This window comes from Stegastes partitus, unplaced genomic scaffold (genome assembly GCF_000690725.1).
Source record: "Stegastes partitus isolate 25-593 unplaced genomic scaffold, Stegastes_partitus-1.0.2 Scaffold1614, whole genome shotgun sequence".
NCBI classification, from domain to species: Eukaryota; Metazoa; Chordata; class Actinopteri; family Pomacentridae; genus Stegastes; species Stegastes partitus.
The window spans coordinates 29989-55441 of NW_007579345.1; the positions used below are offsets into that span (position 1 = coordinate 29989).

At 44.6% G+C, this 25453-nt stretch overlaps 1 protein-coding gene across 1 annotated transcript in view; it reads left to right on the forward strand.

The window, feature by feature from the left end:
• The first annotated feature begins 2014 nt into the window (after positions 1–2014).
• Positions 2015–25453, forward strand: part of LOC103371592 (latrophilin-2) — a 104696-nt gene continuing 81257 nt past the window's right edge. Inside the window, exon 1 of the mRNA XM_008300964.1 lies at positions 2015–2470. The gene's annotated coding sequence lies outside the window, so the exon portion shown is untranslated. The remainder of the gene's footprint in view (positions 2471–25453) is intronic.

The window sequence follows — 25453 nt, forward strand, 5'->3', positions numbered from 1 at the left end:
GACTGGTCATGTGTGCCTGAGATGTCAATCATGTGCAAATATTTTGGGAAGGAACCAATAAGCATTGTTTGGCGAACAATTGAAGGTTAAGAGGCAGCCTGGAGCCACATGGGAAAGCGGCCGGCGTGTTTGCTCTCACCACGGATGACCGAGGGTCCGTCTGAAGCATCTGCCGCCGTCTTCCACCGATACGAAAACAGACAAACATCTTCGCTGTTACGATGATAATTATGATCTTCTTGTTTTTCCTCCCCTCCATGTTGCCGAGAGAGTCAGCAGTTATCAGGCACCATTTGGCGGCTGATTATCTGCAATATTGTGCCACCTTTGCAAGATGTGATTACATCAGAGTTTATCATAACACGAACAATCTACGCGCAACCGCTGCGTCTCGTCAGAGAGACGACGCTCAGGCTGCAGGCTCGCTCGGGCGCACGAGGTGGTCTGTAATTAGCAAAAAAAAAAAGCATTTAATTACAGCGACTGATGTCTTCACCTGCTTGGTTTTGTTGTGGATTTTACAGTTCAGTGATTTATGCACATTTGGGAGAATATAAGTCTAATGCCCTCTGTTGACAATTCGAGGAATCATATTCAGATGAATCCATGCAAAATGGCAGCTGGAGTCGGTGCAGAGACACCACATGTGTTTTTAGTCGGGCCTTATAAATAAACATCTCCGCAGATATGGATGCCTGTCACCGGCTGACCTTTTATTACATCTGTTTTCCCTTTTTTGTCCCTTGCAAAAACGGCTGTATTATTATGTAAAATTATGCTTATGAAAACATAACTGTGCCCCTCTCCTGCGTTCACCTTCACCTGGCAAGCATGACTCAACCTCACATTTCCCCACAGTGGCTGAAAGACAGGCTTTATTGAAGCCAGGTGTGTAGCCATGTTCTGCTTCGTGTTTTCTGGACAGAATTCTTTAACCAGATCATAACAATGCCCCGAGTCTCAGGAAAGAAAAAAACACGAATTGGTTGTGACCTGCGTGTTTGATTCATCTGATGTAAAGATAACACAATGGTTTGACCAAAAAAATAAAAAATGCATTTGAATTTAAATTCAAAGGAATGCTGCGTAGAGCTCCGGTGCAACGTGAACCGTAATCACATTTGCACAACTGCATTAAAACATTCAAATGGGCAACAGAACAGGAGGAGTGAAGGGTCACAGCAGCAGCAGCAGCAGCAGGCGGCATTATTCCCCTGACTGCTGAATGGTGTCATGAATCATGTAAAAGAAAACTACAGTGAAAAAAGCTGAGAGGAGGCTTGAAAAGCTGCTTGGCTTCCTCGCACTTGGCTCCGGCGACCAGCAGCAGCAGCAGCAGCTTGACCACTGCTGCCCAGGCCAGTGTTGGGTCCTGTGGGGCCGGTTTGAGTGGAGGGGGGGAAAAGAGTCGCTCTGTACTTCCATGTTCCTTTTGATGCCTGCTAGTATTACAGTAGAATGAGTCCTCTGTCATTGGCTGAATGGGCCGGACTGCCTACTGTGACAGAGCCTGGGCCTCATACCCAAAAGGAAGCCAGTGTTCCACCTCTGAGCAGAAAAGGGGCCAAAATGAAGGGGAATATATCGATAACCTCCTTCTTTTCTCTGTGATGCCGGTGACTCTTCCCTTTATGTGAAAAGAAAAAGCCGAGCCGAGTCCTAGCGGGGCCTGATAATAACTTGATGTGATTAGTCTCCTGCGCGCTCCGAGTCACAGCGGATCCGGAGTCCATGTCGGGTTTTGGCGCAGCCCTGCGCTCAGACGGCTCCTGCAGACGGCAGCCTGCTCTCCTCTGCACTGGCGCTGTTTACTGGAAGCCCGCTCCGCGCCGCTTCCACCAAGTGTCTGAACGCTGTGAGCGGGATCTTTTCCAGAGGCGAGCCGCTGAAACTTGCCCAGTCTCCACAGTGTCAGTGCGCGGAGCCAGGAGCGCAGCGTCGGCGTCCGGCGGTCCTCTTCCTCCTCCTCTGTCCTTCACCAGACACTGAGCAGCCCCACTCCGTTCTCTCTCCTGTCCCTCTCAGTCACTCTGTCTCTTCTTTTTTTTTTTTTTTTTTTTTCTTTCTTCTTCTTCTCCTCTCTTTGCTCGAGCTTCGCCTCTCTCTCTCACTCTCTCTCTCCTCGTTTGCTTCGGGAGTGAAGAAGGCGCACCGGAGAGTGGAGGAGCCGCTCAGAGGCGCATGAGCCGCTGCCGAGTTTGGGACTGAGCGCAGAGCAACACCTCGGTGCCATGGAAGTGCGCGCCCGGTGCGGGGGAATGTACGCGCTGAGGGGGGGACCCGCCGCCTGGTAGCCAGCCTCCGACCCGCATCAGGGGAGCATGAGCCCGGCGCGCACACGCTGCTCTCCCTTCGCTGCAGAGGAGTTCCCATCAGACTGTCCTTCCACTATCTGACATTTTTACTGTTCACATTTTCCTCCCACTGACTTCATTTTAGCCCCGTTTGGCTTCGCTGCTTTTCCACAAAGGTAAGAACGAGGAGTTTTGTTTCTGTTGCTGTGGACAAGTTCATGTGGGGAGCAACTTTTCCTGCGTTTTATTCTCTAACACCAAGTTTTACAGTGTTTTTTTTAAAAAAGCTACTTAAAAAAAAAACCCAGACAGTAATTAAGTGTGAACAGTGGATCCAGTTTGCAGTGATTTAAACTCCAGCGTGCGTAATTGAAAAGCGCTTCATCAAAACATAACCAGATGTGGATTGATTTGGTCTGAATGGAAACTAGTTCGATCTAAGTGTGTGTTTGTGTGTGTGTGTGTGTGTGTTGGAGGGGGGAAGCAGCTGTGCATCTCTGTGAACCAGAACATGTAAAACAGCATTTTAATTGTGGAATTTGCGCCTCCAAAGTTGAGCTGGAGTTTGCTGGTCGCTGAGGGCTTTAAAGCCAGCGCTGCTCTGAATGGGGATTTGTGCTGGAAGCGGTGACCTGAGGAGCGACGTCGGTGTGCTTCTGGAGAGCATTCACGGGCTAATCCATTATAATTGGGGTTAGGCTATTTGTCCGAAAGAAGAAGAAGAAAAAAAGAAAGAAAGAAAAGGAGGGGAGAAAATGAGCGCAGCAGCGTAATAATGAGTTTTGGCCACAGATCGCGGTGATGCGGTGGATCCGCCGGCGTGGAAAGTGACGTGGAAATCAATCAGAGGCACGAACGAAAACAGGAATAAAAAAAAAAGAAAGGGACAGATTTGGCTGCTCGGACTGAGCTGGGCGCAGAGTGGCAGTAAAATTAGATCCTTTTACTGCACATGTATTATTTAGGCCTCCGTCTTGTCAACCATGTGTTAAAGAGACGCGCACACGCGGCTCCGTGCGCCTCAGCCAGGCGGAGGCGCACCGCGGCCGGCCGCCTGATGCCCCGCAGCCCGGAGCTCAGCAGCAACCCGCACTGATCGATCAGAGCACTGGGATAAATTTAGCTCCTCATGCCCCCCAGCTTTATTTCTCCTTTTTTTTTTTTTGTATTAGTTGCTGAGGATCTGATCTGTAAAGAGAGAGCGAGAGAGAGAGAAAGAGAGAGGAGGGAGGGAGCTGCGAATTCCTGCCTGGATTAGTGTCCATGAATGTGTCTGTATTTAGTCTGCAAAAAAAAAAACCTGCACATTTATCACAGCTCTCCTGTGAGCTGCTGCAGATGTAAAAAATGAGTGAAAACGCAGCGTGGCACGACCTTTCACCCCAGATCGTCCCAGTATGATAGGAAACAGGAGCGTTTGGAGGATGCAGATGAAGGTTTTGTGTTCCTCAACATACATTACAAAGTGATTGTTGAGCCACACACAAAGCCAGGCGGAATAAGTTTGGAAGGAATGCCTGAGGAACAAGCTCATAGTGTCTTTTATCATCCAAGAGAAGCTCCTCCAAGCCTTTATTTTATTTTATTATTATTAGAGGAAACTCCGTGTTAGTGCATAAAATAATGCAAATTCCAGATGTTTAGGAGGAACGTATTAGCATATCAAAGTGGCCAGAGCCTTTACACAATAGTAGGACTCCTCTATTTTGTGCCACTGGTTTTTTTTTTTTGGCTGAGCTTGAAAGGCTTCAGGATGAGTGTGTGTGAGCTGGAAAAACTGAAGAGACTTGTTTCCTTCTTGTAAGCAGCGACGTGGTGTGTAGAACATAATCTCACTTGTATTTGTTTGTGTGGCGTTGTGGGAGAATTTGTCAAAGCTTTCTGACAACAAGCTAATATGTACAGTCAGTGTAACGCAGGAGGGAGGAAAAAAAATCACATTTGGGTTTTTGGTTTGGAGGAATGATATGAAAATTCTTGGAAATGATTACTTTTTTTTTTTTTTTTGTGGGTGTGAATTATTCATTAAAACAGCAGCAAAATAAAAAAATTGTAGTTTTGTTTGCCAGCATCCGAAAGCCAGATCTATCCACGCTGGATGGGAATAATGAGATCTGCTTGTGGGTGCGTTTTAAAGAAGGAAAGTGTCTTCTCGGATGTCTTGTTGCTTGATATCTGCGGCCATTATGAAGCATTTCACAATTGAGTCTTAGCATGAGAGCACCTTTTTCAGTCCAGAGCCTTCTTTCAGTGGAAGTGCGTCCGGTTTCAAAGAACTGCAGCTGCTCTTGATCTGCCAGAGCTCCAGATTGCTTCTCTTTGCTCCAGCGTTCATCTTTACTCGTAGATCAATACCGCCCTGCACCCCTCCTGGATGAGGGTTTTTTTTTTTTAAGGGAGCGACATGTCACTCTTATGTCAACTTTACATGTCACAGAGCACGAGAGCGTGTGGATGTGAGTGGGTGTGAACGCATCAGAAATATGTGACATTACGGACTGTTGCTTGCTTGTTTCTCCCCCTCAGAGCAGCAGCTGAGCTCCTGTTTGACATTAAAACGCAGCTTTTTTAAATTCCACCAGGCTGCTCCACTCTGGCTTTATTAAGCTAATTTGCTATCGATTTAATTCGATATGAGCGTGCACGCACTGACCGGTTGCTCACTTTGTTTCCGTGTCAGGCGTCGACGTGAGCCCCGTGTCTTCCAGTGAGCAGCACTTGGCGAGTCAACATGGCTGATTTAAAGGTTGCTTTGCGGCTGAATGGATTGTTTGTGTCAGTGTTACACTACGGGGGCACGCCGGGCTTTTATCCTCCAAACTCGAGCTCGTCTGGGCTTTTTTTTTTCTCCTTCCCTCTATCATGTGTGTGTGTGTGTGTCCTTGTGAGCCAAAAGTGCACGAGGAACAATTTCAAATTGCAGCTCTAACAAATGACGTGTTAGCAGCTCCTTAGCGAAACCACGTAAATGATGGCGGCTGTGAATGTGTCAGTGGCGGAGGATTGCAGGGAGTTAAGGCGTTTCAGATTTACATCCCACTGCTTCGTTGCCGTGTAAATTGTGGGGTTTGTGTTTTCAGATGCAATCTTTTCTGTCGCTAAACCACCTACACGGAGCCATACTGTGCGGATAACTGCTCGCCATTAAAGGGAATAAACAAGGCTGTAAAAGAAAGCTACGGCAAATTTGACGTAACGCGCGGGCCTTTGGTGGGCCAGAATGCCTCCCCTTTCATGACTGATTTTATTTTACGATTGGCAATCAGTAAAACGCCGTGCGCCACCGCGTTCCCCTCCCTGCCATTTTGTGGAACATTTGTTTCCACTTGCCAAAGGCCTCTGGTGCGGCGGGGGGATTCGGTGCCCCTGAAATGGCAGGTGAAACTTTCTGCTTGCCTAAATAATTTGCCAGCAGAACATTACTCCACAAGGACACGGGCGATGGAGAGCAGGGCTCAATTCAACGTGCGGTGACAAGAAAACAACACGGATATTAACCCTGGGCTCTCCTATAGGTTAGTGTGCTGTGGCTAAGTGGCAGCCTCCCTGAGCTTATCTGGCAGCTCTTTTTTTTTTTCTTCTTCACTCATTTCCAAAGAAGCAAGTGCAAAGTGCAAAAGTGGGTCATGAAAACTGCCGTCCTCTGGTCATAAAACGATTGGGTGTAGCGTATTGGCCTGGTTTCTGATTGCAGCTTACGTATTTTCACATCGAGTCGACAGCACGACTCTGGTGGAGCTGCGTGCCATTAGCAGTGTGTGTTTAGGTCACTCCCAAGATAAGTGGAAGAAGTGTGAAGCACTGGTGGAAAATTAACCATCACTTTAAAACAATATGAAAAATTTGACACAGATAAAAAATTTAAGCTGAAGTTAAAATAGAAAATTACACGTTTGAAATACTCAAAAATTATGGTTATTTCTCATTCTTTTATTTAATTTGCAACTTTTATTCTTGCTGTAATTTAAAGAAAATTAAGAATATGGACACCACACACACACACACACACACACACACACACTCTCTCACACACACTTTCTCTCTCACACACACCCTCACACACACACACCGACCCCGTCTCATTCTTTGTGCTATGTGAACAGGACTTGTCCTTATCTGTGCACAGCTGCAACACTATTTGGGAAAATATTCAATTTCTGTGTGACAGAGGAGAACCTGGGAGGCAAGGCTCTGAGCAAACAGCAGTTATTGCGGCTCTGCCATCGCGGCGGAGAGCAAGGCCTGGCTGGGAGAGAGGGGGGATCTGCGGACGTCTGCCAGGGGAAGCAGTAATGTCTCGGCTGGATTATAGGAGAGCGAAGCACATCCACACTTAAAAGCCCCTTTTCCAACAAGACAGGGCTGTTATTTAGGGATGGTGTGGGTAAACATGCCAGAGCAATATATTTCCCTCCATATAGGCTGTTGTTGTCCTTGACAATTGTGACTCATTGCAAGTGAGAAAAGTTTTGCTCCTTTTTGCTTTTTTTTTTTTCAAGAATAATTTCACGTTGGGATGTGGGCGTTCTTCTGATTCAGACTGACAGAGAAACTGGTGAGCAGTTTTCAACATCTGAATATCATTTTACTGTTGTTCAAGTGGCAGTGCTTTATTTTTTATTTTATTTATTTTTTCAATGTATTTTTCCACGACTGTATTTTAGATCTATGAAGTGATTCACGTAGCTGTTGTGTTGACTGTTAAGTGAGCTGGGAGACTCTCAAAGGAAGCAGAAACCTTACACTTCAAATTATATGTATATTAAAAAAAAAAAAAAAAAAGGGAAGTCGTCCAGTGGGTAAAAACTGAACTAAGAGGTTATAAAAATATCTGCTTTGCTAGTTTGCCCTGAGAGTTAATTCAGAAACCTGCAGCAGATTGAATAATGGTACAATCAGTGTTGTTTTATGAGCTGCATTGTAAGTGATTAAATGCACCACACAGTCAAGTCACACTGTAAAAAAAAAAAAAAGGGTGCAGTTTGCTGACTAATTTGCAGCTGAAATGCTGCCAGATCCATAAAACCTCCAACATCAAGTGTTTTTAAGTTCACACATCGCTGCATGTTTGACCCTACGTGCACACATACATATAATATACGTCTATATTTGGTTAAACGAGTTTATTTGTAAGTCTGAGGCTTTGATAAATGATATTTTATTGTACAGTATTTAGTTGGGGGAGTGGAAGCTTTGTTCTTGTAATGTGGCTGCCAAGTCAGATGGAGTTGAGCGTCTGGTCTGGGAGTTTCAGAGGAATATCACAGGCATGGGAAGTTGCTAAAAACTAAGCTAATCAAGAAAATAATTGTCCAATTGCTACCATGCCAGAGACATCAAACATAGCTGAAGTTGGGGGGAAAAAAAAAAACACACAAAAAAACCAATCAAATTATCTCTTAATGATTGTTCACGCTGACAGACGAGTGCTCGTGAGCCGCTTGTGTTTTTAGGCGACATATGTGCGGTTTTTCGCGGTCGCTCGCAAATCCCGTGTACGTTTTAATAATCTACACAGATATCCATCATCACCTGTAATGAAAACAATTTGATCTTATGATGTGGTTTTTGGCGTGGAAACAGAGAGAGCTGTATTAGTCTATTAATTTCCTGCAGTGAATCATGGATCCTGCTGCTTTTATCCTCACAGCACCCTCCATGTGTGGTCCACAGAACTGTTTCTATTTCCTCTCCAAACTAAAGTTTGGCCCCTACGCCTGCTTCCCCCCTCCCCACCACCACCACCACCTCCTCCTCCACCCGCCCTCTCCTTCGTCTTTCTCTCTGCGTAGATAATGTCTCTGCAAATGATTTAACCGCCCTCGTTGAGGCTCCTTCCAGTAATTGAACAAGCAGAGACTGGGTGCTTTACAGGAAAACAATAGTCATATTATCTCAGATCTCCACTGCTCTGAGATTCGACAATGCATCGCGCCGGACTGGACTTTTGCGGACTACTTCCAGAATTGAAGAAGAGAATCAGGTTTGCTTTCTTTCCTCCTTTAAAAAAAAATTAAAAAATTAAAAAAAAAAAAAAAAAGCCACATCAGATTTGGGTGCCGGTACTTTCCTCGGCTCGGTACGTCGTTGCACGATTGGAATGTCTTGCGAGCTTCACGTGGGGGTAAAGTGCAGCCTTGGGTGGTTCTCGGTTGACTTATGCTCGCAGAGAGGCTTGCTAATAATTAATCAGGAATGACAAACAGTGACGATGCTTTTAGCAATAATTAGCACAAAATCGCTGCTAATTCGTCACAAGTACAATACAATTAGATGTTTACTTTTATGCATAATTTAGAGGTTATTATTAATACTACTATTATTATTATCATTGCTACAGAAATCCCTTTCTGGTGAGGCTTAAACCTGCACGTCGGTTGCTTCAGGTTGGAATTTGTTATGTTTTTTGGCAGAGCACGGGGAGCTTTGATTGTGTTGCTGTGGAGCAGAATTGACCTTGTGTGTCAGAATGAGCTTTTTCTACGCCTTGTTTCATACAGAGCACTCTTAGACTGAAATGGCCTTAGGAGGAGTTGTTCTTGACAGAGATGCATTGTTTCAGGCAGCCAATAAACCACTGCACTGAGTGGCTACATCTGTGAACCTCATCTCGACTACAGTGCGGGGCTAGCAACAACACGGCAACTGTCACAGCTGCACCTGCTGCTGTCTCAGTACAGAGCCTCCCTCTCTGTTACCCACAGAACCGCATCACTCTTCTCTCCGTGACAAGCCAGAGGCGATGGTCTCTGCTTGGGTCAACCGGAGAGAAGCTTCTTGGGAAAACATTTGAAAAACAGAGGACGAAATGTCAGTCCCCGAAAAGAGATGTTAAAATAAAACTCCTTGCCCCGAGGGCCGGGATTTGGTTCCGCCGATGTGAGATTCCGTCTGTGGGGGTTTTGAGAGCGCCGGCTTGGTTAAAGCCTGACCAGCACTCGAGTGTTGGTTTTTTACAGTCCGGCTACAGTAGCAGCGTGGGCTCTGATCTGACAGCGTAATGATGTAAATGATGAACACAGATAAATGGAGCTGACTCCTCTGCACACACAGGCTGCCCTGCTGGTGTATCGAGGCCATTCAGAAGATGATCTGATCAGCTAAGAAGAGATTCAGGAGCATTAAAGGCTTTTAAATCTCATATGTGCTCGTATTTGCTACGCTGCTGTTAAAAGTCACCGAGCCGGGATCCGCCATAGGAATACATAAGCAAACCTCCCTCCAATACCTGAGACAGAAAACAAGAAGAAAGATTTTTTCTTCTTCTTCTTTTTTTTTTTTTGTGTAGAAAATGACTATTGAATCAATTGCACATGATAACACAGCCATCATGCTGTCTCACAGAAAAGATTATTGGAGGGGAACAATGCCGAGAGGATTTTCAGCCAGCAGAAGTGATGCAACATGTCCACTTTCCTGCCAAATTGAACTTAGGAGTGTGAAAAGCGATGCAGGGACACGAGGAGTGGGGCTGACATGAATGCAGATAGTGTGGGATTAACACAGGGGAAGATTGAGCGACAGTGGCCGGTGACTTCTCTTTACAGCTTTGCTTGTACAGCTGTGCCAGGCCTGGCATTCGCTGCTGCCTGTTGGATCCAACTCCTCCTCCTCCACTGCCGAGGGGGTGAGCTAATGAACATCTTAAACACTGCAGATAAGTTGCTCCTCAGTGTGTGTGTGTTTGTGCGGATGGAGACGTCAAATTATTCATGTATTTATAATGAAATTTGGACCGCTCGGTATCGACACCTCGGTTGCGTCCCTGCGCTGATTTGATCTTTTTGGCATTTGCACAGTAAAAACACATATACAGGCTGCCCTAATAATTCATCGTGCCTGCTTCTAAATGAGGTGTGAGGCGGCGCTGCTGCTGGTGTGAATTCTGCTATAAATCACACATACGCTGACTGCTTTATCCATTAGAGCGACCTGTTTGTCTAATTCAGCTATTCAGTCCCTCGCAAACTGGTTTTTAGTAATTGAGACAAGTGTGAGAACTGCAGCCCCGACTTCACATCTGTTATGTTCTCGCTGCGAGAAGAAGGAATTCAACCGAAGTGCGTTAAAGATTTCCCTAAAATCAGCCGGCGAGTCGATGGCGTGGCTGTAATATCGAAAACCGTTGTTCAACACCAGTAAGAAGGTCGACCAGTTAGTTATAAAATGGTTTATGCAGCTTTTTAAGAACTTCCTCAGTCCTTAAAGGAACTCGTAATCCTTCAGGCGATCTGAAAAATTTTAAATTTTCAAATCAAAATGGCAGGAATTCTATTGTAGCGTTTAAATAATCGGCCGTGGATCATTTATTGCACTGAATTTTTGAATTTATAAAAGCACAATTTGATCTACTTCTCCAACGAGGTAGCTTTATATGTAACATAAAAACATATTTGGAGATAACTGAGACCATTTGGACGTCACCGGCCTCGAAACAATGCCATCAAATGCCCAAAAGCCAGCATTAGCGAGCCAGTCGAGTGTCTGCAGTCGTGCTTTGTGCGAAACAGAAACCAGGAGCATAAAATCGAACACATGTTGACGTGGTGGTGATAGAATCAAAGCGAGGTTAAATGATGACCAGACAGAAAGCTCTGAGCAAAGCTGCACAAATTATCAAGTGCTGCATCTGTGCCTGGCAACACACGTTTCATTTTTAGCTTCAGCATCAGCAGCTGAACCAATGTGATGAGTGCTGTTCTGTAGTAGTTGATGGAAATGTGGAAAAAAAAAAAGAACAGGGCCGCGTAAAGAGGACAGTCAAATGGGGGGTAGAAACGGGCGCATTTTTTTGTCATTGCGAAAAAAAAGTGGAGCCGGTGGCGTTCGCCAACCCGAGCTGATTACTCGTGAGTGTGGAGCGAGCTGACAGGATGCGGCTCCTGCAGCCATTACCATCAGAAATAGGTCCAGCAGGCCCCGAGGTCGGCGAGGAGCTGCAGCTCCACCAGCCCGGGCCTGCCTGAAGGAGGCAGAACTTTTCCTCTGTGGAGGTAGATCCAGCCCAGATATTTACCGCCGTTTCAAACGTCCGCCTCAGATCAACCGTTTGCTCTAGAAATGGCGGCGCTGAAATGTAGCTACCAGACACCAAAGCCGAGTCGAACAATCAGCGAGAGACGGTGAATGTCACAGACGCCGCAACGCCTACTCACTTTACCGAGAGGGCCAAAAAAAAAAAAAAGAGGCTCTTTTATTCTCTCACCTGAAAGGACTCCTGTACATAATGAAGCCGGGCAGCAGAGGGAGGAGGGCAGCCTTTACCGAGCGACGGCCGGGACATTTTCTGGACTTTCTCAGGTGCATACTTGGTATTTAAACTTTAGCAGAAGTTAAACACACAGCGGCGAGACAGAAATGTGTAATGAAGCTTCGCTAACACGACTCATACAACTGGAGCATGCTGTAATAGCCCCAAACAAAAGCGCTAATTGTTGCTGCAGATATTTTGGTGGATGAAAACATTGAAGGATGTCAGAGAGGCAGAATATTCACAGCAGGACTGAATATTCATCAGACGCAAATGTCTGCTTTGAAGTTATTCTTCTTTTGTCGCATTTCGGTTCGTGTTGAACTACAAGTCGAGACGTTGGAGTTAAATGTCGGGAATTTGCTGTTTGTTTTTCAGACTATGAAATGTAGATGTTTGATTTCAGATTGTTGGGAAGCATAAACGCTTTATGCACAAGGTCAAGACTACGACATGCATGTGACTCATTTTTTTACAAAATGACCTTCTGCAGGAGGCGGCGGTTGCAAAAGTTTGTGAGATTTTCCAACGTGTCAATGCTCTCTTTGGTTTCTTTTATGTTGTCAGCGAACACAAAGACAATGGATTACGTGAACAGAAACAGGTCGAACTTACTCCAGGATCAAGTCGAGCAGCCGTTTTAGCGGGATAAATCCCCTATCTTTCATCTCCACAGTGCAGTTCATTATGTTCCCCTGAATGGTGCATCATGTTAAGAAACAGCCTCCCCTGTTGAGGCTTGTTTATGTTCAGAGGAGAATATTCCTCCCCAGCAAGGGCCCTTGTCAAAGTATTACCTTCTCTTTCACCGTGGGACTTTGTTATCACACTCACTTCATATTCATAGTGAGTCTTATTCTCCCGTCATTATTTCTGAATAACTTAGAACTGTAGCAATTACACTTCAGTGGATTACCTATGCAGACGCGGGGAGATTAAAATCTCGGCGTCGCGCTACCGCCGTCGGTTCAAAGGTGCGACGCGCCGCCGCAATCCGCTATCGTTTGGCAAAAAAAAAAATTGGTCAACCTCTCAGAATTTGTTTGGGAATTTGAATCCCTTTGGTATTCAAAACAGGAGGGCCTTATGACAGGGAGATAATTTCCCAGAGAATGTTTTATCGCGGTCCGCTTGACAGTCTCCTGTATCTGCCTGCTCGCTCTCCTTGTGTCTTTAGACTCCCTGACTTTGGTCCAGTTATTCAGGGGAAAAAAATAACAAGAAAAGAAAGCCCTGTTTGTCCCCCCTCCTCCTCCACCTCCTCGTCCTCCTCCTCCTCCCTCCTTTTTGTTATCACAAAAGAGCAAACGCATATTAAACATACACAAGGTGCAGAAGCAGTGATTGCTGTATCTGCTGTCCTACTGTGGGTGGCAGGGGACGATAACATAAGCCACAGATCCATTTACATAATTTTTCCTTTTTTTTAAAAATCATGTCAGGCCTGAATCGTGGTCAGTTGGGAGAATATTCTTGAAAGGAGATGTTTTCGCCCATGGCAAACATTTACCGTTGTGTTTTTTTTCCCCCCTCTGGTACGCCATATGCTCGGGCAAAGTGTACGTCGCTCTCCAACGGACGGACGCTAAATGTTTCCTAGATGTCGTCCAAACTGTGGCGGAAACTTTTCTCTGAAGAAGCATTGTGCAGCGAGGAGAAAACCTATAGCGCCTCGGTTATTAAAATTGGCGGGTGGAATGAGCCAATCCGAGCTTGTTTGCATCACAATCCTCCTCGCAGGGCTGATGTTATGCAAATGAGCCCCGCCGCCGCCGAGGAGGAGGAGGAGAAGGCTTCAGCCCCCCCAAAAAACCTGTCCTCTCCCTTTCACAGCTGAAGGTGGGGAGGAAGGAGGCCAAGGAGCGGTGACACTGGAGTCGCACCGGGAAACCTAATGAGCAAACTCAAAGCGGCCAAAATTACTTAGTTTTGTCATGCAGCTCTTTGCAGAACGTGATGCTTCTGCAGTTTTTTTTTTCATGTTTCATGTTATTGTGCGGCAGTAAAGCTGAGCTGCAAAAAAAAAAAAGACATTTCTGTGTCTTTAAGGGGGGAAAAAAAAGGGTCCAATATACCTTCATCAGGTTTAACAAGCACCATTACCTGTCAGGGCAGTGCTGAGTGAAGATTTAGGGCTGTCAAGTGATTGCATTTAGGAAAGACTACACCCACTTCTTTTGTCTGCGCTTCCTGACGAGACACAGTGCTATACCTTGTTTTAGCTTGACGTGTACGCCGCTCCCCCCCCCTCGTCTGACAAAGGCATTCATGCCATCTTTTAGATTGAAAATAGATACGGCAGCACTGGGATAGAAACGTGCTCGAATGAAGTGGTGCTTCCACTCCACCGCTGAAATAATTTGTACAGGTTTTTTTTTTTCCCCTTTTGCTGTGAGGTCTTTGTGTTGTTTTTCTATTTTAGGGAAGCTTGTGCAGCGTCCCTTATTTTGGCTGCGTCCTTCCTCTCAGCCACAGAAAGGTTAAAAGCCGCAATTAGATGGCGAGCCAAGGTCGGACACATTACTCACAATACCTCTAATCTGAAAGAATTAGCACCTTTCAAAAAACTCTGGAAACACAAACGCTGCTTTCTGAGCATTTTGAGATTTATTTTATTTTAGAATGAGGTACTTTCCTGATGCACAAGTAGAGAAAATTATATTATGGATCCTCTGTGCAAGGATGAAGTGAATCCAGGTAAAAGCTTTTATTGGGGCCTTTGTTGAATATAGTAATCACAAAGGAGCCGCAGCTCAGAGGCAAACAAGGATCTTGAGATGTTTTGCGAAATTGGCTGCACGATACGATGTCGGGAGTCGATGCCAAGGATTTACGTAACGCGTCTTTAATTCAAGGTGGAGTTAAAACATTCCTCCGGTTTTCGGTTCCAGCAAACGTCTGGTGTTTTGTAGACGAAGGGCGGATGAATGTCTTCCATTTTAAAAGACGCGTCTCTCACAAGTCATCTTCTCCGTTACCTCCTTCATGTTTTGTGTTGCTGCCCACTTCCTTAAAAATTAATCATCCTGTTTAATAACGCCTCACGATCACAGTGCATTATTGATGTGGAGCTCCTTAATAGAAGGATGGAGCAGCGTTTTTAACCGTTCAGCTGCTCATTTTGAAGCTTGGAGGTGGGGAGCAGCGTCACCAAAGCAGTTTACTGGTGCAACAGCATCCAGAAGGTTCCTGGTCTGGTGACACACAAACTCTGCAGCCGGTCTGGCCTCTGTTTGGATGTTTGCTCACTTGACTTTATTTGTTTCTTTGCGTAACCACGTCGTTATCACCAACAGTGATGATGCTGAGAATTGAGGAGATGAGTTTTGGGGGGAAAGTGTCTGGTCAGGCTCAGTTTATCTAATCCCTGATTTGTTTGGCCGCGGCAAAGTGGACCACGCAACAGATGTGTGTTTTCTGGTGTCCTGATGTGCTTGCTCGGGCATCAACCCCGCTGAGCATTTTCTAATTGGATTGGGTTTGTGGACAGGGGAGGACGCGCTACATACCGCATGCGTTCTGTGCATTTCAAGGTGAATCATGCCGTGTCAAGGACTTATTGGACTTGATTGGCAGGTACTATCACCATGAGATGCCCATATAATGGCAGGGCTCCCATTCCTGACCTGTCTATTTATCTTGCTGTATTAATGTCAGCCAATTAATTCCTAAGCGGGGTAACATTTGGCAAAGACACCGTTTAACAGCCCTGGCTGAATCATTCTTATCTCGGCAGACCTGAAAGGAATAGTTTTGTGCTATCAGCAAGTGGAAATGACATTTTGAAATTTCATTTGAGATAATCCACTTCACTTCCCAGTAAAACATCAAAATTAGAACAAAAAAAAAAAAGAAGAATGTATGGAAGCTGCATTAAAACTTTGTTAGCGCGGCGAATCGCCGGGCTGTAATCCATGTGGACAGACAGGTGTAGGTATCTTTCAGCGCTAATAGGATTTTTGTTGCATTGCTAAGGTGATTATGAGGCCACAGGTTTCATATATATGCAGGCATCGAGTGCTCAGAGATACAGGTGAGCTCATGAGAAAACAGATAAGGTGGAGGATGGTCGCCGACAAACACGCGTTAAAAACCGCACTCCAAATACATATTTTTTGGGGGGGAGGCCGATTCCTCTTTGTCTCTGCTACAGTATTGATGTGCTGCAGCGTTCCAGGGTTTGGCTCATGATTGCTTTATTTAGTAGCCATATGTCCTGACCAGTGGGGAGTACTCTAATCGATTAATTGAGTGGCTCATAAAAATGATGAATGGTGCAAACACTAAGAGCAACGAGCATGACAAGCACCACGCTTCAGTCACACGCTCCGGTTCTCTTGCGTGCCGCTGTGTTTTTCCTGTAATGATTCATTTAATCCAAACGTTACCGTCAAAAACAATCGTTTTTACGAGCTCCGGGATGATGAGATGGGGGGTTAGATAATACCTGGAAATTAAAAGTAACTGTGAGCCCCCTTTAGAATATCTCTTTGTTGGGTATTAATGTACAAAAACAATATGGATTGTGCTCATTAGAAAGCAGCCTCATGCTTCCTTTTGTTTTCTCCTGCTCTTTCAACCATCCACTGCCCCATTGTCCCCCCTCCAGCCGCCTCCTCCTCCTCCTCCCCCCCCGCCGAGCAGTCCTGTTGCGCAGCATGCGTGTTTGACCTGGTATTTCACTGGCTTAGCTCCTGTCGGGGTCAGGGTCTGCGTTCGGGGCACCAGCAGTCGCTCGGTGTTTGGTCGGGTGTCATTGGGCTCCTCGGGCCCTGTGCTGCTCTCAATCATTCCCCCAGCGGAGGGGTCAGCCTCGGATTCCTCCCCGGCCCATATCTGCCTCAGCGGGGCTCCAGACTCATCTGATCACCGGCCCAATCTCTCCGCTCTGGAGTGCGAATTTTCTGATTTACGCTTGCAAATTGTACATCTTCAGCAGTGTCAAAGCAGGAACGCAATCGCTTTTGGGAATATATTTTCCCCCGCACAGCCCAGGCTGAGTGTTCCACCACGGTCCCCAGGTATTTCAGGTTTTCTTTTTTTTTCCCTCCCCTCAAAGTGGGCAAGAGAAACAGAGATAACAGGAGTCTTATAGTATGTATGAATTCATGTATGAGGACGCTGTCGGGGAAAAAACCCAATAGAAACCAAATGTGTTTGCTGCATTCAACATGTGGTGGTCTGTTGGCGCTGATTTACATTTCAGTGAATCTCTGGCCCCATATTTCCCTTCCTTTGCATCCCTGTGATGTTCTGTGACAATTAACATCCCCGCTCTTTCTTAGGGTTTGTTGAAAGCTCAGGGGCTAATTCGAGGGTCAAGCAAGACTTGCAGGCTGTCAGTCTCTCATTGTGCTGCGAGCCTCCCTCCCCCCACTCAGGTTCTTTATTCGGCGCCCCCCTTCCTCGGCTCCCCCGGACCTCGCTTCAGAGAAAGGCCCGGCTCTTCTTCTGTTCTGCCGCGGCCCTCTAACAGCCACACAGGGACAACCAGGAGCTTTGTCTAAGGAGCCTGACATTCTTTCACATCTGCCTCTTGTTTTTCAGCCCCCCCACCACCACCCCTCCGACTGCATTTAAATTTCAAACTGTCTTTTCAAACGGCCCCGCTCCCCTCCCCTCTAATATCCCCCTTCCTCCCAGTTATTAGGCGTCCTTTCCTTAAGAAGACCAACTGCTCCTGCAATTCACCATTTTTTTTTTTCTGTTTCTTTGCCACTTGGTTGTTGATTATAAAGCATGGCGGCTCTACCAGCCACACATATGTCGAGGCCTCTGGGCCCACGCCCCTGTGGCTCCTCCATCTCTCAGAGTACTTAAACATCTGTCTGCAGCGACTTCATATTTAGCCAAAAAACAGTGTGATGCCTGTTGACATCTTAGCAATCTGTGCTTAACAATCACGGCCGATCGGAAGCACGCCGAGCGCTCCTGAACTCCCGAGCTTCGAGACCTCGCTCCGAGATCACACCCGAGTCGAGGGCTGTTTAAGAAAACAGCGAAGGTACGATCGCCGGCGGTTGCCGTTCCACGGCGGAGGCGGGAGAAGAGAAGCCCCCAGCTGAGAGGGGAGACCTCGGCACGTTTAATGAGGAGAACGGCAGTCAGACGCTCTCCCTCCAGTCTGTGCCTTTGGTGTCTCAGCATGTTAAACACTCGCAGCGTGAGACAAAATATATTAAATTATAGGACTGTTATCATCGATTTACAGAACACCCATCCCCATGTACTAGGGATCTACATTCTGCATTTTTTTTCGTGGCGGGGGGTCTGTGCTGCCTTGAAGGCAGAGCTGTTTAAAGGCATCTCGTCTTTGTCTCCACGTTCTGACACTGGAGGTCTGTCGAGCGTCTCGCCTCTTTTATTTTCGCACTAAGCGATGATGACAAGGAAGTAAAGAATAATCATATTGATTCAGCGCCGCTATCTCGGGCTCAGACTTCTAATAGTTTGTTTGCATACGTGAACACCCAAAGCAACCAGAGAGGTGCGGCGAAGTGCACGTTTTAACCTGTTCTGGAGGCAATTAGCAAACTTCTCAGGTATATTTTGTTTGCAAAATTCAGGAATAAAGAAGTGCAAGTGTTGGGTGCAGCTGTTAAATCCAACAGCGGAGAGAAAATCAGTGCATTTAAAAGAGCTTTAATAATTCAGTTACAACCCAAATACAGCAATGCAGCAATAATAGGGATTATCAGACTCGTGAACCAAGTTAACACCTCAGTTAAGCTGAGTTTTCTGAGTGTGTTGCTTTGTGCATATCAGTGTAATGACTGATCGTTCATGTTTGGTCTAATATCTTTAGTAATAGATTTCATGTGCATGAGTTAAGATCCTCGAGGCTGTTAGCTTGGTCAGCCCCAGCAACCAGAGACACGGTGAAGTGCACGTTTGAACCTGTTCTGGAGGCAATTTGCAAATAAAATGTGCTTTTTTGGTTAAATTCAAGAATAAATGCTACATCTTTGGTGCAGCTAATAATCTGGTATTAAATCCAACAGTGAAGAGAAAATCAGTTTCAATAATTCAGTTACAACCCAAATACAGCAATGCAGCAATAATAGGGATGATCAGACTCGTGAACCAAGTTAACAACTCAGTTAAGCTGAGTTTTTCTCGTGCATTGCTTTGTGCATATCAATAATACGATTGATTGATCATATGGGGTTTAATATCTTTAGTGACAGTTAAGGTTTTGTGTCCACAGATGAAGATGCTCGAGCTGTTTCTATCCAGTCCTGCACCTAATTAATAAAGTTCTCAGCTATATTTTATTTGCAAAATTGAGGAATAAAACAGCTCTTAATTTAATTTCAACATAAAAGTGATAATCAGTGCATTTACAGGCGCTTTAATAATTCAGCTACTACCAGGATACGGCGACGCAGCTATAACAGGGAACCAAGTTAACACCTCAGTGAAGCTGAGTTTTTAGAGTGTATTAATTTGTGCATATCAGTGTAATGACTGATCGTTCATGTTGGGTGTAATATCTTTAGTAATAGCTAAGATTTCATGTGCATGAGTTAAGATCCTCGAGGCTGTTAGCTTGGTCAGCCCCAGCAACCAGAGAGGTGCAGTAAAGTGCACGTTTTAACCTGCTTTGGAGGAAATTTGCAAACAAAATCTAGTTTTTTTTTTAAGGTAAATTCAAGAGTAGATGCTACATCTTTGGTGCAGCTAATAATCTGGTATTAAATCCAACAGTGAAGAGAAAATCAGTGCATTTAGAGGCGCTTTAATAATTCAGTTACAACCCAAATACAGCAATGCAGCAATAACAGGGATTATCAGACTCGTGAACCAAGTTAACACCTCAGTGAAGCTGAGTTTTTCTCGTGTATTGCTTTGTGCATATCAATATAATGACTGATCATTCATGTTGGGTCTAATATCTTTAGTAATAGCAAAGATTTCATGTGCATGAATGAAGATCCTCGAGGCTGTTAGCTTGGTCGGCCCCAGCAACCAGAGACACGGTGAAATGCACGTTTTAACCTGTTCTGGAGGGAATTAATGAAGTTCTCAGGCATATTTTATATGTGAAATCGTGTTGGGTGCAGCTATTCAAATCCAACAGTGGAGAGAAAATGAGTGCATTTAGAGGCACTTTAATAATTCAGTTACAACCTAAATACAGCAATGCAGCAATAATAGGGATTATCAGACTCGTGGACCAAGTTAACACCTCAGTTAGGCTGAGTTTTTAGAGTGCATTGCTTTGTGCATATCAATAATATGATTGATTGTTCATGTTGGGTCTAATATCTTTAGTAACAGTTAAGTTTGTGTGTCCACAGATGAAGATGCTGTTTCTATCCAGTCCTGCACCTAATTAATAAAGTTCTCAGGTATATTTTATTTGCAAAATTGAGGAATAAAACAGCTCTTAATTTAATTTCAACATAAAAGTGATAATCAGTGCGTTTACAGGCGCTTTAATAATTCAGCTACTACCGGGATAGGGCGACGCACCAATCATGGTAATCACCAGACATTAACCGGGTTAGCGGACTTGCGTCACTTTGAGCTCCGGCCTTTGAAACCGCACTCGGCAGGTGTATCTGATAGTTTGAGTGTTTTGAATCTGTGCACGCACGGCCGAGGTCACCGAGTGAACCAGATGCAAAGTGGGACCACATTTGATAAAAGAGAGACCGGGCTGGAGGAGCGGGGGGAAATAAAGCTCTTTTTTTTTTTAGATTGACAGTGATTTAATGTTACAACGAACACCTGGAGGGTCGGAGCCTGTGTGGATCTGCTCTGTGAAATGATCTTTAAACCAATTAACACAAAAGATGACTCTCAGATCTCTCATTAGAGTTCTCTTTTCAGTTCGTATATAGGCCACCGCACGTCCGCCTCGACGGTAAATCAAGATATAAAGTGAACTTCAACCCCTTTCAGACCTTCTCTCTGGTCCAGGTGGACGTGTCGGATTCATGTCTGCTCGCTTTTCTGTTAATGTTCAACACAAATCTGACTGAATCATGCTTCTGTATCACTTTCAGCATTAATGAATAAACAAGCACCTTTACAACCTGAAATAGAAATAAAACAATAAAGGATCAGATTTACAGGAGCCGAAGTCCAGTTGTTTGTAGGAGTTTTTCCTCTGAGTTTATTAAAGATCCACATGAACGTCTCCAAACTTGAACATGATTTAAATACCTAGAATTAGAGCTGCAGGTAAATATCATAGACTGTATAAAAGATGGACGTAGCTACCGTGACGTCACCCGTTGGTTTCTGCACTGAGAACATGAAGCCAGGGTTTTGCTACTTCCTGGTTGACAAAAATCGTCGGAGGGGGGCGGAGCCATAGGAGCAGCGATTGGTCAGACGGATTGAGAGGCGGGCCCTCTCTGCCCGCCCACATTTACCGCCTTCTGCTCGCTTCGTCTGTATGATCGCTGCAGACTGTCAATCAAGCCAGCCACGCCCCTTGCCCCGCAAAATGTTGACGATTTTTTAAAAATTCAGTATTGATTTATTTTCAGATTGGCCACCTGATCTCTGGATTTGACCATGAAAACTAATAAGAAAAAAATCCTGAGCTGTAGGAATGCAGTATTTGGTGATCTGTGATCACTTCTTTTCCAATTCCAGTCTATGGGAGCCAGCAGCTAGTGGACGTAGTGATATTGCAGGTTTTTGACACTTCTGGGTTGGCTTCATTTTCAGGGCCGGTTGCTACGTCCATCTTTTATACAGTCTGTGGTAAATATATTTTCCTGATGTTGGAGCTCCGTCGGGATATTTTAAAATCTACTTTTCCCTCTTCTACCAGCACAATTTGCACGTTATTTTGCACATTAGCTTCTTTAATTTTCCATAACGTAACACGTGTGAGCTGCTGGGTAAATAATCTGTCCATCTAGTTCAGTAGTAATCCGATTATCATCCCACGTGGACAAAATTTACACTCTTTATGAAATCATAAAGTCATTATTTGTGCAGGGTTTTTTTTGTTAATTGCTGCATAAACATGATTTTTCCATCACTCGACGCGATAAGCAGCCTCACATGAACGACAGATATGGTGGAGGGCATGTCGGACTAGAAGAAGACTTTCACTTTGTGCACATCAAGATAACGACCAAAGTTATTCCTTCAAATCTCAGCTTTCATCTTTCTTTTGAAGGCCGGACGGAGCAGCAGCAGCAGCAGCAGCAGCAGCTAAGACTTTGTGTGCACAGATGAAGATCCTTGAGACTATTAGCTCAGCATTCAGCTTTAGCGAGGAGACAATCAGCTTAAGGTCCATGTTTGGTTCCCGATCGCTCGGCTGACGATTTGAAACGAGCGCCGGTCGGGGCTTCGCTGGAATCCGCAACATGTTCGGCTGCGCGTTACTCCGCCGAAGCTAAATAGACGGCGTGCGTCGTGCTCCTGTTAACCTCTCCTAAATGGCTCTAAAATTAGAGGTCTCAGGTGAGGCGCGGTGTCATACTAGTTGAGCTGATTACGGGCGGCTTTAATTATTACTTTGCTGGCTAATGTGCCCGCTCTGCATGTTTTTTTCTCTTTTTTTATTACACCGTCTGAGAACTCAGACACAACAGATCAAAGACCCTTCAGGCCGCGTGGAGGAGGCAGACGATTTGTGCAGCTCCGACTGTACGCGACAAACAGGATTTCTCATTGTCTTTGCCGGTTGAGTTTCCTTGTTAGTCGCCAGTGTGATGGATAACAGTCAGTCCCTTGAATCTTAACTAACAGTCTGCAGACACAGAAAGGAAGGAAGGAAAAAAACCAAAATGTTGTTTTTGAATGTGCTAAAAAAGAAAGAAAGAAAGAAAGAGGGGAGAAAAAAAAAAAAAGCACACACAGTTTCTAATGGGGTCCTGTGTGCCTTGTTGCCGGAGTGATGCCATATCTCACGGCGAATGTGCTAATGGTTCATGGGAGTGAGAGGACGGAGCTGAGCCCAGCAGAGTAAACACACAGACAAAAGGGAGCCGTTAGAAGTGTGAAACGCATGCCTGGGCGCGCAGGTAGGCATTAGGTTTCACCCTGCACAGCCCCACGCCGCTCCGTGACAGGGAGGAGGCCATTTGCTTCTGTAGCCGGCAAAACAAACCTGCTGGAGGAGGAGGAGGAGGAGGAGGAAGGAGGAGGAAGGAGGAGGAGGACAGATGTGAGGAGATGAGATAAGGCGGTTTGTGGTCAGTCACAGTGACCATTTGCTGCTGGGTGGTGTTTTGTTTGTTTGTTTGTTTGTTTGGTTGGTTGGTGGGAGCTCGGGGGGTCCACCGGTGTGCCGGTCTGAGGTGGACTCAGTTAAAGTTTAGAACAACAACCGAGAAGACCAGTTCCTCCGTTCACACATGAATGGAGCCGACACACACTGGAATGTGTTTCATGGTGTCCCAGCTGAAGCACAGTTCAGTGGAAGCTGCAGCGTTTTACTGGAGTTTACAGGAGAAACTCTGATTTAACAAAACAGTTTAATTAGTCACAGCTTTCTATATTATTATTAATACTGTAACTCAACTGTACAACTCATGTCACATAAAACATTCACTGTAGTTCTGTGTCTTGTGTTTGTTTTGCTTGTTAAAGTTTCATGTTTCTTTGGAACAGTTTAGTTTCCTTTCTGTTGTTTTGTGTCTCATTTTTATTTGTTTTGGGTCTATTTTTTGCTGCTCAATGTCTGTTTTTGTCATTTTATGCCTTGTTTGTCTTGTTTTGTGTCTCACTTATGTCCTTCATGTCTCTTTTGAACATCATCGTCTCTTTACTGTGTCTCGTTTGTGTCATGTTGTGACTTGATTTGAGTCATTTTGTCTAATTTTTGTGGTTTTGTGTCTCGTTTTTTATCGTTTTGCTTCTTGCTGATGTTGTTTCATGTCTCTTTGGAGCAGTTTAGTTTCCTTTCTGTAGTTTTGTGTCTCTTTTTTTTTGTTTTGGGTCTATTTTTTGCCGCTCAATGTCAGTTTTTTGTCGTTTTACATCTCGTTTGTCTTGTTTTGTGTCTCTTTTGTGTCTCACATATGTCTTTCATGTCTCTATGTTGTGTCTCATTTGTGTCATTTTTCGTCTAATTTTTTGGATTTTGTGACTCGTTTTGATTCATGTTGTCTTGTCATCTAGTGTCTCTTTTGTCTCTTATTTTTCTTTTGCTTCTTGCTGATGATGTTTCATGTCTCTTTGGAGCAGTTTAGTTTCCTTTCTGCTGTTTTGTGTCTCATTTTTGTCGTATTGTGACTCACTTTTAGTTGTTTTTTGTCGTTTGGTGTCTGTTTTTTTTTGTCGTTTTGTCTTGTTTGTGACTCTTTCTTTTCTCACTTGTCCTTCGTGTCTCTTTTGAACATTATCGTCTCTTTACTGTGTCTCATTTTTGTCATGTTGTGACTTTCACTTTCATTTTGTCTTATTTTTGTTGTTTTGTGTCTCATTTTTTGTGGTTTTGCTTCTTGCTGATGTTGTTTCATGTCTCTTTGGACCAGTTTAGTTTCCTTTCTGTTATTTTGTGTCTCATTTTTGTCATAATGCGACTCAGTTTTAGCTGTTTGTGGTTTATTTTTTGTCATGTTGTGTCATGTTTGTGTTGTTTTGTGTCTTATTTTTCCTTTTACATCTCACCGATGTCCTTCATGTCTCTTTTGAACAGTATCGTCTTTTTGCTGTGTCACACTTTTGGCATGTTGTGTCTCATTTGTGTCATGTTGTGACTTGTTTTGAGTCATTTTGTCGACCGTCTGTCGTTTTGTGTGTCATTTGTGTTGTTTTGCTTCTTGCTGATGTTGTTTCATGTCTCATTGGAGCAGATTAGTTTCCTTTCTGTTGTTTATTGTCTGATTTTTATTTGTTTTGGGTCTATTTTTTGCCGCTCGATGTCTGTTTTTTGTCGTTTTGTGTCTCATTTGTGTTGTTTTCTGCGTGCTGTCCTTCATTATGTTGTGTCTCATTTGTCTTGTGTGTTGCTTATAGCTTTCTGTTTCATTTTTTGTTGTTTGTGTCTCATTTTGTCTCTAATTTTTACTTTTTTTTTGCATCACACTCTTGTTTTATATTTATCTGGGACAGTTTTGTTGTTTTGTGTCTTCATTTGTGTCATTTGCATCTCATCGGTATCACTTTCTCTCAGTTTTTTGTCGATGTGTGCTTTGTGTATAGTCATTTTGTGTCTCGTTTTTCTGTTGTGTGCTCCCCGTGTTGTTTCATATCTCTTCGGAGCAGTTTTCTCTCCTTTCCTTTATTTGTGTTTTTTGTCATACTGTCTCTTATCTTTTTTTTTGTGTATTTCTCATTTGTGTTGTTTTGCGTCTCACCTGAGATGTTTCACGTCTCTCCGGAACAGTTTTGTCATTTGCTTTCCCATTTGTGTCATCGCGCGTCGCTCGGTGTCTAATTTTTGTTGTGTTTTGTCAAACGTTGTCTCGGTTCGCGGCACCAGTTTCTATAACAGCCTGCCGTTAGCGCTGATTGTTGCTTCTGGCTTCGAAAAGCTTCAGATTTTACCTTTTTTAACCATATTCTGATAAAAGCTGCACGGCGCTGTTGACGTTTGGCCACGTTTAGTCCATTAACGCGGATGATTCGAGCCTTTAATATCACTTTAACCACGTGGGTGCAGAGTTTTAACGCCCGTTTGCACGTCGGTCCGATGACACGGTTCGCTCTGAGCCAGTTTTTGGAAATTTTCACTCCAACGGAAGCTTCCTGTTGCACTACAGAGAGCGAGTTTTCTGAAACGACGAGTCTCAGCACTCGGCGAAGCTGCTGCTTATCGATCCAACATCGTTTTAAAATCCCCACTGAGGTGTCACTTTGTGCTGCGGCAAAGTGAAAGAAAAAAAAAAAGAAGACACAACATTTTTAAAGATTTTCTTTTTAAAAAATGCCCAAAAGGTACAAACGCGCTCTTTGATGCGCGTCGAGAATATGTGAGGAGGTCGGCTCG